Here is a 15,721-nt window from a genome sequence, read left to right as displayed (position 1 = left end):
TTCGATCGCGATTTAATTGGGATTAAATCTGGACCGTCCATCGCGATGCAATTTGGGTCGTCCGTGCCTGATTAAATCTGGGCCGTCCGTACACGTGAATTTGGGCCGTCCGTGCGAACGTTTGATATGGGCCATCCGTGCGCGCGGGAACGAATCTGGGCCGTCCGATCGCGCGCACGTGGATCGCCCCCGTGGCCCGTCCCGTGTCAGCGTTTCCTTGCCACGCGGCGTGTCCTGGTTGGCCGGGGCTACTGACCGGGCCGCTGATGTGGCTGCTGACATGACACAACTTTTTTAAATTACGTTTTGACCCCCGATTTCTGATTTTCTTTTCGAAAACACCCCCAGAATCTAAATTTTCACCATTTTTTTCTCAAAATCAATTTTAATTAAATCCAAATAATATTTTTACCCAATTTTATCATTATTATTATTTTTATTTTCATTAAATTAATTTAAATTAAATTAAATAAAAATCTAAAAAATTCAAATAAATAAAAATAAAAATAATAAGATAAAATAAGAAAAAAAACACTTGGGTGTTACATGTAATGTCACCAATCTTTTGACGCGAGTACAAGAAATTATGATGAATGGCCCAGGTTACTCAGTTGGTACAGTTTCAAGTGGTTATTAATGTTACTCATAATGCTATGAGATGTCACTAACCTTTTGATGTGAGGACAAAAAATTGGGATAAATGGCCCTAGTTACTCAATTACTGCCTATTTCAAGTAACTAGAGGAGTAGATTATCATGCATGTTCTCTTTTTTTTTCTTTTTTTTCTCATTTTTTTAATAGAATCCCATAATTCTAAACATGCAAATCCAGATGAGTTGCAATAGAATTCTTTTCTATATATTGGCATTCACTCAAATATAAAAACAATTCAATTTTTGAACAAACAACACTCAAGCATGCCATGTTTGAAACGCATAGCCAAAGGTAACAATTCCAAGTGTGTGCAGATGAAAAACAACTACAGTTCCTAAAGGATGGTCATAAGTGCAATTCGAATTTTGAGTTGCTTCATATGAGTTACTTAAAGACAATAAAGAGTCAAAAATTGCCTAGCATGGGATTCTGAGTTGTTTAAAAATAGTTACCAATGTAGAATGTCCCTTCCCCCATGCTTAAATCTCATATTGTCCCTAATGTGATGTAAAAAATGAAAAATAAAATGAATGGACAGAGTCGCCTGGCTTCGTCACTTGGATGTGGTGTGTATGAAGAAGCCGTATCTAGTTGAAACGATTCTACATTCTGGTTGGGGGCAACATAGCTAAAACCTTGGGCAAGGCTTATGCAAACACTTTAGAGTTTGAAATGAGTTAATCAGTCAAAGGCCTCTCCCTTGGTGAGCTACTAAACAAAATTTAATGCAGTTAAAGTAAGATAAAACAACAAAAATTTGTATTAAAGTAGGAAATAAATGTAGAATGAAAGGAAGACGAGTAGAAAACTCCCTTAGTGGTCATTGTTTGCATTGGCGAGTGCCTAACTATAAGCTTTGAGTTAACAGCTATGTTAAAGTTTCTATTTTCTCATTCAACTGGTGCCGGGCAAAGTCCATGAAGTGTAATTTAGCCTCGATGACCCCAATGTATATCATGGTGTGGTCCATGAATTCTTGAAAGTTTAGGGGTGGTGGGACTGGTTCTTATTATGCTTATTGCTAACGCATATTTTTGTAGATTCGTTTGTTGTAAGGTACAAGTGGTCCTGGTGGTGCAAAGCAGGGATTGTCATCTCTCAGTTCCAAGAGACTCCTGTCGTCTAAGGTACGTATGTCCAATAAGGCTTACGGGCAAGCGATATATAGATCGATGTCATCAATATTAAATTTAGTGGAGAAAATGGCTAGGTGGGTGATGATTAAGCCTAAGATCAATGGCTTGCAAAATGAAATGATGCTTGCAAACTGTGAGGCAAACCATTATCCCAAGTTTACTCATTTTCACTGCATCTGCACCAAAGGAATTAAAGCTCGATTTTGGACACATTACTAAATGCATTCTTGCATCCCGAGAAAGAGTATGCAAGGAATATGTGGATGTACTTCATGTATCGGTCACGTAGGTAAAGGTCTTTCGATTTACTGGGGTCATACAGGCCCAAATCATTAGTGCACAATTCCTCGTAGACAGTTACAGGGTCGAAGTCTTCAGAAAAATCGCAATATGTGTATGTGTATTTGGGGTCATCAAACACAAAGGTCGTATTAAACTGGCGTGATTGAGAGGTTGAAGTGTTGCCCTTGTAGTCGGTAAGAAATAAGGTCGGGTATATGGAGGGTAAACTATGAAGGTTATGTAAAACTGCCTAACTAGTTCTATATAGGCAGATGTATCAACAGAAAGTAGTTTTCCCGACCGATTGAATTGAGAAGCCTGTGCACACTATTATAGATACCAAGGGTTCTCAAGGTAAAGTCATGAACAGACTTATCTGGGATGATTAACAGCTTACGAATCACATTGTAATGTGTTTTGTGTTCTTCATCTTCAAATATGAGGTGCCCACAGAGTTCGGACTCCTTGGGTTAGTGAAGGGGTTAGCCCCATCAAACTTAGGCCCTCTTTAATGGGCATACAAATGGTTATTTATCTTCAGGAGTAATAGTAGTAGGGGCCGATGATGTAAAGGCTTAGTCGAGTAAAGTCAAGGGAGAGTCTTCGATTTGGAACTCGAGGAGTTGGCAGCGATTGGTGGAGGTTGTTCTTGGGTTGGGGCCGGAGGAGTGGAAGCTATTTGAAGGGGGTTGGGTTGCTACCCCGGTGGTGTGGAGACAAGTGAAGGGCTGAAGGCCACATGTATTCCTTGCTAATTTCTTCTGCTTCTTTTGGGTCTGATGTAAGTGGAATGGGAGGTGCGGGTTGAGGGTTGAGAGAGTGGTGGCAATGAAAGTGGAAATTAGGTGGGGGGGGGGGGGAGGGGAGGGGGGGCTGGGTGGGGAGGAGTTGTTAGATTTTCGTATTTTGAAAAGAGTTTTTTTATATATAAAAAATGGCCCCTGGTAGTATAAGCTTTGCCCAAGGCTTATGTAGGAATTGACACACAATTGTGTCATATGGGCCTAATAAGCCTTGGGCAAGGCTTGTTTGACACCTCCACGACTTGGCCTTGTCTTGGACTCCAACACTTCAATTCTCTGTTCCTGCATTCTAATCACCACAAAACTCATGTTAACTTCAGAAAAAAATTCTATAAAATATATTAAAATAAGTAATGCTTAATAAATTCAAAATAGGAGAAAGAGAAAAGAAAGAGACGGGTTGCCTCCCATTGAGCACCCTTCTTTACTATCTAAGGCTAAACTGTGTTTTATTGCTATCAGGTGCATGTCTCAGGTAAGTTCAGAGTTATTTCTTTCCATAACACAATTCGTCTTCTCTAGGCTGCTCACAACCTTTTTCACGACAGTTTGCTCAAAGTGTCAGTCACGGCTCTTCATCTTCTTCATTCGCTGCCACTACAAACCTACTTCATCATCACCATCACCACCACCACCATCATCGTCATCATCATCATCATCATCTTCTTCTTCTTCTTCCTCAGCTTCTAAAGGCATGCATGCCTCTAGTGGCCTTTTTTTTGTTTTTCTTTCATTAAAGTAGCACCATTTTGTGGTTTCTCAAGATGGCATCACTTTGAGATTTCTCAAAACGACGTTATTTTGAGCTTCTATGCTTTTGGTGCCCAACCTCAAAATGTGTCATTTTGAAGCAGATGGACTAGTTTTTAAAAATTACATAATAGCCCCAAATCTTGTAATTTTATTCATTCAGGTCCGTTTAATTATAAAATGTCCTGACCTCTCAAATTTGTTTTCAGTTTGGTCCTTTTTTCTATTTTATTAATTTTTAAGATTATATTTCATATTTTTATATTTTTAAAGTTCCTTTTTACTTTCAAAAATACCCTAATACATAAATAATTTTTTCAAAGTATGAATTCGCATTTAAATTCTAATTTATGCAAATTAGGGTGTTACATACATGATATGTTGCTCATCAATATAATTTAATCAAATTTAATCGCTAATTTATATTGTGTTAATACAACCTATTAAATATAATTTGAGAAATTATAAAAAGGTGAGATAATTACAAACACGTAAGAGGGGTGAGTAAATGTAAATGTATTATCTACATTCACTCCATTCTTATTGTTTATCTATTTAGCCATCTCGTCACAATTCAATATTTTCTTATGTTTTCATGTACATAAGTTATCATTAAATATTATGTTTGTTAATAATGAATTCCGAATTTTGTGAAGATCTTTGAACTATTATATAATTCGTAGTATATATAGAAAAACTAAATTTTTTTATTTTATTTTATTTCACTTTTATACAAACAACCATTTTATGCTAGCAAGTATTTGAACTACATGTTCAAAAACCATTTGATTATTAACCAAATTTAGTTTTTTTGTATTACATCATTTCTATTTTCTCATTCATTTTATATTTAATATTTGTATCATTTTCTTCTATAATAGGAGAAATAATTTTCATTAATAATTTTTTAAGTATAATTTATCCAAAATATAACCAAAATAAGAATACAAATTAATGAACTTACAAACAAGCCCTATGATCAAGCAATCATTTTCTGATGCAATGTAGCAATCACTACAATTATGCAATCAATCACTGGTTGCATTGAATATTTGACCATGCTGCTTATTCTTCTATGACTAAGTCAAAATGTTTTGAAAATAATTTCTAATGAAATTAACTTTAAAAAAAAAAAATGCAGTGTAATTGTGTGGTTCTTTGCAAATTTTTTTTTTTAACAATATATAATTAATTATGTTATAAAATTAATAATAAATGTTAAAATGATAAAATATTATGTAGCAATAAATATTTTAATTACTAGAATTTTTTTAATGATATTTTTTCTAAAAAATTATTCTATTATTTAAATTATTGTCAAATATTTATTTTATTTTAATGATTTTATTTATTTTATGCAATATTTATATTAACATTAAATTCATATTAATATCAAATAAAGATTTGAAAAATTTATAATAAATATAAAATTAATGATACTGAATTAATATAATATGTTTAATTCACAAATACTAAATTAGTAAATTGACTAAATTTTTAGATTTGAACAATAAAAACATAAGCAAAAACCCAAGTAAATAAACTTAATGACTGACGTGTCATGTTATGATTGAGTGGGTTCATTGCCGATATGATGAGTAATGTCAATATCATATAATTTCTCTTGCAACGACAAGAGTTGTTGTTCACAGCTAAAGAGAGAAGAACCACATGGGTATATATACATATATATATATATAGATATACATATATATATATATAGATATAAAAAGTAAGTTCATATTCTATAAAATCAATAGATTGGAGGGTCCATTGGCCCCTTTGTTCACAACTAAAGGCCGCCCTTGTCGGTCCATTAACACACCAACGAATTTTCAACAACCATTCAAAACTCGTTTCTTCTTTCATACACCAAATGTACATATACACATATCTATATATATATATATATACACATACACAGAGTATTTTGTTTATTTTTTAATTATTTTTCATTAAAAAATCCAATCGAGACTCTGAGGAGAATAAACAAAGAAGATATATATATATATATCGAGGCAGTCGCCTGGGTAGATTGGGAATCTACCCAGGTGTTGAAGGATGTCGTTTATGGTCTGATTATATATATATATATACATATATGTGAACTCATTCTCTCTTTCTAATCTGGGAATTAGGGTTTCCATTTTTTTAAAGAAGAGATCAGAAACTAACACATGGGTTTTGGTTTTTGTATGTTTCCAAATAATATATATATATATATTTTTTTTTTTGTGTGTGTGTGTGTGTGTATATATGTGTATATACATATATACATCTTCTATGTTTTAAGTAGAATAGAGAGCTTTGGATACCAAATTGTTGAGATGGAAATAAGGGAGCATCAAATGAGAGAAAGCAAAGATCCGAACAGAAACAGCCAAAAGCTGTTCAATTATGTTTTACAATACATATATGTATATCTATATATATATATATATCCTGTTTTGTGCATATCCCGAACTTTTTTTTTAACTCACTTCTTTTATTCAAAGAATAACTTGGTTTTTAATTTATTTACAAGGAATGAACAATAATCTCGAATTTGGAGTTTCTTTAGAAATAAATATTTGGGATTTGCTCAAATTAATTCAACTCAGATAAAAACATCAATGCTATTATATATATATATATATATATATATATATATATTAGATTATAGAAATAAATAATAAAATTCTAGTATTTTAAATTCATTTTTTTCATATTAGAGTTTGAATCTTATTTTTATTATAATTTAAAGTATATTTTAATGTTTAATTTAAAGTTTAACATTATAAATACTTTAGGGTTTATCCACTGTATTAAGTTAATTCTATATATAATTTAAATAAAATGATTTTTATGAATCTACTGACAAATAAAAATACCAAACTATTATTAAAATTAAAAATATCAATGACATTGATTCAAGTATTTATCAAATATATTAGTTATGATTAGTAATACATATTTACATATTAGATAATTAAAATATAAAAATTAAATGAAAACATAATAGAATTAAATAAAACATTTACAGTAGACACTACTGGATTTAACACTCAAAATTATTAGCATCTAGTTCTTACTATAATTTTAATTCCAATAACACAGTAGTTATTCTTTTTAAAAGTAAATCAGTATTTTTAAATTATTTAGGCCTGATCATCACGATGTACTTGAGCTGTAGTCTAATTAATTAACTAATTAATTACATATATATATATATATGAATGCATGCATTTGATGATGTTGATATATATATATATATTAATTTCATATTTAAGTACGATACCATATGAGTCACATGACGCAAAACATGCTTTTTTTCTTCTTTTGAATATTAATACAAATAACAACTGCGTTAATGAATATTATCGCGTAGGAAAAGGAGAACTTTGCCTTAGTATTTTATATAGCACTAGTTTTCAGCTTCAGCAATCCTTTTAAACATTACTAGCAAATATTTGTAAAGATTTAAACGAGCTTTCAAGAGAAAATAAAATTTGCAGATTTTGGTTAAAAACAGAATGTATGTCTCTGCCTTTCTTTTCTTGTATTAATAATTGAAGAATAATAGAGTGTGGGCTAGAAGGAACTTTCTTCTACTCTTTTTACAAAATAAAAAATAATCAAAAATGAAAAATCAAAGATAACTGTATGATGGGTATGTCACTCACTATACAATTGGTTACAAGGAATATGTGAAAAATCATTAACTGATCTGCAGGTCATCAATGATTGGGAGACACAGTGACAGAGACTTGACGGTTTCTGCACTGCTGCTCCTAAGGTGGAGGGAAACGATATTCAGTCTCCTGACGTGGCAACTCTGCCACCTTTGCCTTTCCTTTCCTGTTTGAGTATGCACCACGTGTGCATTCTGCTGATGTGGATCGTTGACCACGTACATAATCTTCTTTCTTTGACACTCCCCCGCAAGATGGGCTATAGATATTTGCTACTTCCATCTTGTTCATGTGAGAAACCAATGTTTCCTTATCCAATGATTTGGTGAACATATCGGTCAATTGCAATCCACTTTAAACATGTGAAGTAACTACCACGCCTTCTTTAATCTTTCTCGAATTAGGTGGCAATCTAATTCGATGTGCTTAGTATGTTCGTGAAAAACTGGGTTCGCAGCTATATACATCACCGATTTGTTGTCACAATAAAGAACAGCAGGATCAAGATGCTTGATTTGAAGATCATTTAGTAGGTACCTTAACCAAGTTAATTCACAATAAGTTGTTGGCATGGCGCGATATTCAGCTTCTGCTGATGATCTGAAAATTGTTGGTTGCTTGTTTGATCTCCAACTGACTAGACTTCCCCCGAGCAGTACACAATAACCAGTGACAGATCTTCTGGTATCTGGGTAAGAGGCCCAATCACTATCACTGTATGCTGAGAGGCGTACATCATAATTTGCAGCATAAAATAGGCCCTGTCCTAGCATTGCTTTGATATACCTCAAGACCTTGTGAGCAGCATTAAGATGACTGCTCCATGGTTCCTCCATAAATTGACTAAGCAACTGAACGGGATAAGACAAATCTGGCCTGGTGATGGTGAGGTACATTAGTCTTCCGATCAGCCTCCTGTAACTCGTTGGATCATCAAGCAACACACAATCTTCCCTAAGTTGTGATATAAGGGAATCTTTGATGGTGAAGATCCACTCGTTCTAGAGTCATTAAGTAAATCCAATGCGTATTTTCTCTGATTAATATGTATTCCGCTTCTACTTCTGACAACTTCAATCCCTATGAAAAATTGAGATTTCTCAGGTTTTTGATTTTAAATTTACCGTTGAGGGAATCTCTGAGTTTAACTACGACCTCCTCATTGTTGCTTGCAACAATAATGTCATCCACGTACACAAGCATTGCCATGAACACATTTCCCTTCTTCTTTGTAAAAAGACTCTAATCCGCCTTCGACTGAGTGAACCCCATCTGGACTACAAAATCTGACAGCTTGGCATACCACTGTCTCGATGCTTACTTTAATCCATATAAGCTCTTCATCAGCTTACACACTTTCTATTTTGTCTCTAGACTTTCTAGTGGCTCCATATATACCTCTTCATCAAGCTCTCCATGCAAGAATGCATTGTTAACATCGAATTGGTGAAGAAACCAATTATTCATAGCCCAGAGAGCTAGTAGAACTCTGATAGTTACCATTTTCGCCACTGGTGAAAAGGTCTCATGATAGTTCAAGCCCTCTCATTAGGTGTACCCTTTCGCCACTAATCTGGCCTTATGCCTCTCAACACTCCCATCAACATTGTACTTGACTTTGTATACCCATTTGCATCCTACTGCTTTCTTCCCCTTAGGCAAGTCACACAGAATCCACGTACCATTCTCCTCAACGTCAGTGATCTCAAGATTCATTGCCCTTTCCCATTCTGGAACATTTTTTACTTCAAAATAATTCATAGGTTCAATGTGAGTAGTTATAGAAGATACATAAGTCTTCTATTATGGGTTAATGCGATTATAAGAAACAAAGTCATTTAAAGGAAAGAGAATACCTGTTTCACCAGACCCTTTCTTCTTGCAGGGATCATTGTTCAGGGGTTTGGGCAATGACATTTGGTGACATATGAAGTCCTGCAGGTATGTAGGAGGTCTCTTTTGTCTATCTGATCTTTTGGGAATATGAGTGGATGTACTAATTGGTGACTGTGTTTAAATAATCTCGTTTTTATCTTCTGTTTGGGGATTCATAAAGTTTTCTACTTGTTTATCTCTTTGTTCACTCATTTCTGGTAGTGATGGTTGTAAGTTCATGAATTGAAAATTGTTGTAAGGGATATTGATCTCTTGTTGATTTGGGATATTTTTACTCTCTTGAGGGCTCTTGTTTAAGGTTGACTTGCAAGGGAATTCATTTTCGTGGAACGCAATATCTCTTGACACGAAAATTCTCTTTGTTTCCAAATCCATCAATTTATACCCTTTTATCCCTATGGGGTATCCTAGAAAAATACATACCCTCCCTCTATGATTAAATTTGTGTCTCCCATTTGTTAGTGTAGTGCAGTAGGCAAGGCACCCAAAAACCTTCAAATGATTATAAGGAGGGTTTGGTTCAAAATTACACTTCATAAGGGGTCTTGTTGCTGAGAACAGGAGTGGATATCCTGTTTACCAAGTGAACTGCTGTGAGAATACAGTCAGTCCAAAAAACCATCCCCAATCCACTTTAAAACCTGAGAGCTCTAGTAACGTTAAGCAAATGTTGGTGTTTTTTTTCCACCATAGCATTTTGTTGTGGTGTTTTAGTACAAGTCCTCTAGTGTAGGATCCCCCTCATTTGGTATAATTCTTTCAAGTTGAATTCCCCGCCATTATCACTCCTTATTGTTTTAACTTTGGTTTCGAATTGATTTTCAATTATGATACAAAAGTTTTCTAAGTTCATGGCCACATACATCATTATGTTTAAGCAAGTAAATCTAAGTACACCGACTGTAATCATTAACTATACTCAGATAAAAACGGAAATTATTATAAGAAATTCCATTACAGGTGCAACATACATCACAATGAATAAGCTCAAAAGGTTTTGAGGCTCTGTGTTGTGTGTTTCTAAATGGGAGTCTTCATTGTTTAGAGTAACAACAGACCTTACAAGGTCTACATTCAGAAGATTTAATCTCATTATTATCTATTAGTCTAATCTTAGAATCTGAGGGGTGTCCTAACCTAAAATGTCATAAATCAACTCTTGTCTCTAATGCATTAACGACTGGTAGCTGAAGTTTTTGAGGGAAACCTGGAAGAGACTCTCCTACAATGGCAGCAGCGTCCTCATAAGTGATATAAGCCATCCTTTACCCTAGCCATACCAATGATTCTCCAAGTTGAAAGGTCCTGCAAAAAACAAGCATTAGATATGAAGCTCAAGCAGCAATTCTGGTTTTCTGTCAGTCTCTTGGCATATAGCAAATTAAAGGAAAAACTAAGTATACACAAAATATTATTTAAAGTCAAGATTTTTGTGAGTTTAATGGATTCAGAGTGGGTTGTTGCTCTTTTGTTTCTATTTGGGACAACAACTGAGTGTGATACTTTGAGTACATTTGAAGTGTAAGTGGAGGTCCTGCATATGATGTGATCATATGCACCTGTGTCGATGATACAAGGTGTATGATCACTGCATTTTAGTGGGTTTTTGAGTTTAGATAAGCAAGTAAATATATCAGAACAGTTAGGCAAATTGTCTGAGTCATCTTCCTTTGAAGAGGAACTAGTATTCTGCTTTAGGAGTGTGACCAGCTGATCACGTTGGATTTTTGTTATCCCAAACAGTTCCTGTGTTGCATCCTTTGAGACTTGATTTGCATGAGTCTCTTCGGATTTGCTTCTGTTATATAGTTTATGCCCTTTGAGATATCCATGGAGTTTGTAGCAGACCTCCATCGTGTGCCCTGGCATTCCACAATGCGAGCAATTAGGTTTGTTTGGGTTCGCTTTGAAGCATCTCTCCAGTGAGTGCCCCAGAACCTTGCAGTGGCTACAATAGTATTTCTTCGAGTTTGTAGTTTATGTGTTGCTTTGTTTTCCTCCATCTTTAGTCATCATCGCCATCATCTCCCCCTTTGGTTAGTCAACTGATATATCTCTCCTTTTTTCTTCTTGCTGAATGATGGAATATACCTCATTCAATGTGGGAAAATGCTTAATCAAGAGCACATGAGCCTTCAATCCTTTGAAGAATTCATTTAACCCCATCAGAATTTCATCACGCAATCTCGTTGTTGGTAATCAACCACGACTTTCAAGCCTCCACAAGTACAATTTGGTATTGATTCGTAGTTCAGCAGTTCATCAAAAAGTACCTTGAGTTTGGAATAGTAAATACCTACTGAGTCGCTTCCTTATATGAGGTTTATGATGTTCTGCTTTACTTCGTAAACCCTTAGTGCATTCTGCTGCGCATGCCTATGCTCAAGCTCACTCCAAAGTTCGTGTGTCATTTCTGCATAGAGAATGTTTGTCTTAATGTCTGCTGACAGTGCATTTTGCAATCAGGTGATCACTATATCGTTGCATCTGAGCCAGTATTCCATTAAGGGGTTATTGGCATCAGCTGAAGGAGGAACGCTCCCGTCGATGAATCCTAACTTTTTTTTATTCTTAACGCCCTCTTCGTGAACCTGGCCCATCCATGATAATTTGTTGTATCGAGAAGCAACAGAACAAGACCTGCTCCTAAGTTTTCGTTGGGGGCAATGTAATATGGACTGATGGGATTGGTAGGATCAAAAATGGTTTCACTCACGGCAAAGGGGTTGACATTGAGGGTTTGGTTTTGTTCTTCTTGAAACCATGTAAAGATTTGAACAAGCTTTGAGAGAAAATGAAATTTGCAGATTTTGGTGAAAAACAGAGTGTATGTCTCTGCCTTCCTTTTCTTGTATTAATAATTAAAAAATAATACAGTGTTGGTTAAAAAGAACTTTCTTCTACCCTTTTTACAAAATAAAAAATAATCAAAAATAGAAAATTAAAGATAACTGTATGATGGGTATATCACCCACTGCACAATTTGTTACAAGGAATATGTGAAAAATTATTAACAGATCTGCAGGTCACCAATGATTGGGAGACACGATGATAGAGACTTAATGATTTCTGCACTGCTGCTCCTGAGTTAGAGGGAGATGACCTTTAGTCTCCTGACGTGGCAACTCTGCCACCTTTTCCTTTCCTTTCCTGTTTGAGTATGCACCACGTGTGTGTTCTGCTGATGTGGATCGTTGACCAAGTACATCATCTTCGTTCTTTGACAATATTTAGTTCCTTCCTTAATAAGAAAATGAAGGACCCTATAATTAAATAAAATTATATATGTATTATATCTGTATGTGCTATGTCTTACCTCTTTATATATATATATATATACTTCATGTTGCCTTCATGATGGGATAGTGGATACTAGTTTATATATCATAAGGGTAAGCTTATACATTACTTTTAGTTTGACCATGTTCAATTTCTATATTTTTAATTATTTAATATATATAATTCAGTTATGTTTTATATATTTGATTCAGAAACAAATTAACTCTATTTGTATCTTTAACTTTATTTATATATTTACTATGTATAATCAACTATTCAAAATTAAATTAACTCTAATATATTAAGAGTAAGTCTAATACATTACGTTTAATTTGGCCATATTTATGTTATGTTCAATTTATAGAGTTTAATTACTTGATAAGTACAATTTAGTTATAATTTATATATTTGATGTATAATTGGATCAATTTTATTCATAATTTTTAAGTCAACAACTATGTATTTACATTTATACCTTTGAAGGAAAGAATAATAAAAGTATCTAATTTGAATTAGATAAGGAATTGAAAGTTTTTTTTTAATCTATTCGTTCATATTGTATTCTCATCCATATTTTATGAAATCAGATTTCAAATAAACTAAAATTCTTAATTTTATCTTATTCAATAATTAAGAAATCTATTTTTTATAAGTAATATAAGAGACTATCAATTTGAATGTTATTATTCACCCAATAAAATGTAAACATTAAAATTGTCATTCCCATCAAACTGTCACTACTATCTCATTAATTCCACCTTTACCCTTGCCACCATGATTATTGCCACTATGATTACGGGCAAAATTGCTACCAATAGCCCCATTATCACCATTATCACACTCATTATTAATATTCTCATTTGCCACCTATCATCAATACTATTGTTATTATCTCTACTAATGCTACCATTTATTTTTTCTATCATTGTCATTACTCTCATTGCTAGTAAGTGTTATCGTTGTTATTATTGTTAATATCATTATCATTCATCAATTTGCTACCAGTAAAAAGGATAGTGCGACCTTTTTGTTCTCGTAATTCAATTTTGATAAATTTTTTATGGCCATGAGTACATCCAAGACTATGTCTTAATGTGTAAGTATTCATCTTGTTATTTTTTTATTAAAGGTTTCAAGCATGACATCTTGCAGGGGCCAATCTTAACTACTGTTTTTTATTCTGCGTCCTCACTTTTACAAAAATTGAATAGGTGTCATTGAAGGTAGTTATCTTACAAGATATCGTTAAATCTAGGGAGTTAAAATTTTTTTGCAGATAGATATGGTAAATACATTAGTTTATAAACCAATATTCATTTCACTTTGCTTTCTATGTTTTCTCTCATTTTGAGTTTCTTTTTCATCCTTTATTTTCAAGTGAAGTAAAAATTAATAAGATTATAAATCTTCGAAGTCAAAGTTCATGTGACTTTCTACTCTTTTGGTATAGATGTCACTCATTCAATAGGGTACGAATACTCAGATATTGTACATTGGAAAGAAGGTATGTGAATTACAGCATGACCTTGTTATAAGATGAATTTCTATGATCATATCATCAATATGTATTTTGGCACACTTGTTGCTTGAATAAAAAATGCTAACTATGAAAATCAACAACTATTTTCAACATATAAATTAATTCTAAAGAGGTAAAGAGTCTAAAGACCTAAAGATATATGTATTTAGGGGAAAAAATAAATAAATGGGGTCGAGATGAGCCAATTTCAAGGCCAAAAAGACTTGAAACATTTGGAGAAGAAGGGGCTTCTATTTGAAATATGTGAGGTGCTCCCTTTGTGTAATAAGCATACAAATTTGAACACCAAGCGCACTAGTGGCATGTCAAGTGTGTCTTATAATACTATTTATACTTGATAGCCATTTTGGTCATCGTGCAACTGTAAAGACAACAAAAATTTGTATTTTGTTGTTTGGACCTTTAATAGCTTTAAATTTTCTATTCTAATAACTGTGATACACTATTTCAAATTAGAAAAAATTCTTTTGATCCTTCAATAGAAAATCAATATATTTATTATACGTAAAATTTTATAAATAGAAGCTTTCTAGTACTTTAAATATATTAAAAAAAATCGTTAGAAAATTCTACATTAAATGTTCTATCTTTCCTTCTCTAATATTTTCACTAGATTTTACAATCTTTGGTTTATGACTAGGATAACCTCCATTAAAATCTGATTCCCCAACAAAAAATCTTTGTAAAATGATGATCATGACAAAATTGTCTCTAAGATTATGTGGGTAAATATACTATTTATATAAATATTTAAGAGTTATTATAAGAATTCTAGAAGAGACTTTTAATCTAATAATTTGTACAACAAAGTTGTGTTGAGTTTTCTTTTTTAAAAAAAGAAAATAATGGTATTTTTATCTACTTCATAGAATTTCAAGAAAAAAACTGTAGTTTCTCTTAAAAAAAAAACCAATAAGATAGTCAATAGTAAAAGAATAGATATAGCATCATTGAAAATAATTATAGACTAAATCTACAATAAAATCAAATCAAAACTATAGTTTACCTAAAAATTAGGATAAAATACAATATTTAGAGAACTGAATATACATCTCAAATTATACCAAAGGTGATAAATCTTTATTTTTATTAATTGATAAATGATTTTCCAACATTTTTTTTGTAATAATTAATTTACTTTTTACATTTTTTCTTTCAAAATGGTCCACTTAATGTCTCTTCATTTGTTTATTTTTGGTTGATTAGTTGAGATTAATTATTTGAAATACGTATAAAATATTTGAAAAGATGATAATTAGCGAGACATGCATGATCGAGAGAACAAGTATGGAGTTGAAGAGTACATGAACTCAAAAAGGTGTTTTTGAGATGATGAGAAATTTGCAGCATCAGAAACCAGAAATTACAGTTCAAGGTGGGTCCCACACGTCCCCCACACACACTCAGTGAGACAGGTATCACGGACCGTCCTATCAGCTCCCTCGGGAAATGTATTCCCTCTCTCTCAATTTATGCACAAACACACATAGATATGTATGTCTACGTGTGTGTGTGTGTGTACATATATATGGATGTATGTATATACTGCAAGTGCATGCTAAATCGGGTCTAACTTTTAATTATGGGTTAATCATTTCATATCTGATCAATGGCTATAAAGGCAACTTACTTTTCACTTTCAGCACACACAGAGACGAACACCAACACCCGCTTTTATATTTACATGCATGCCTTTCTAGTTTTCTTCT

At 33.1% G+C, this 15,721-nt stretch overlaps 1 pseudogene; it reads right to left on the bottom strand.

The window, feature by feature from the left end:
* Window positions 1-7,668: 7,668 nt before the first annotated feature.
* On the bottom strand, window positions 7,669-8,800 carry LOC148241955 (secreted RxLR effector protein 161 pseudogene; annotated as a pseudogene).
* Between the last annotated feature and the right edge of the window lie 6,921 nt (window positions 8,801-15,721).

This window comes from Carica papaya, chromosome 8, assembly GCF_054855325.1.
Source record: "Carica papaya isolate Zhongbai chromosome 8, ASM5485532v1, whole genome shotgun sequence".
NCBI lineage: Eukaryota > Viridiplantae > Streptophyta > Magnoliopsida > Brassicales > Caricaceae > Carica > Carica papaya.
The sequence above is the reverse complement of the archived record's forward strand: the minus strand, read 5'-3'. Positions and strand labels throughout refer to the sequence as shown.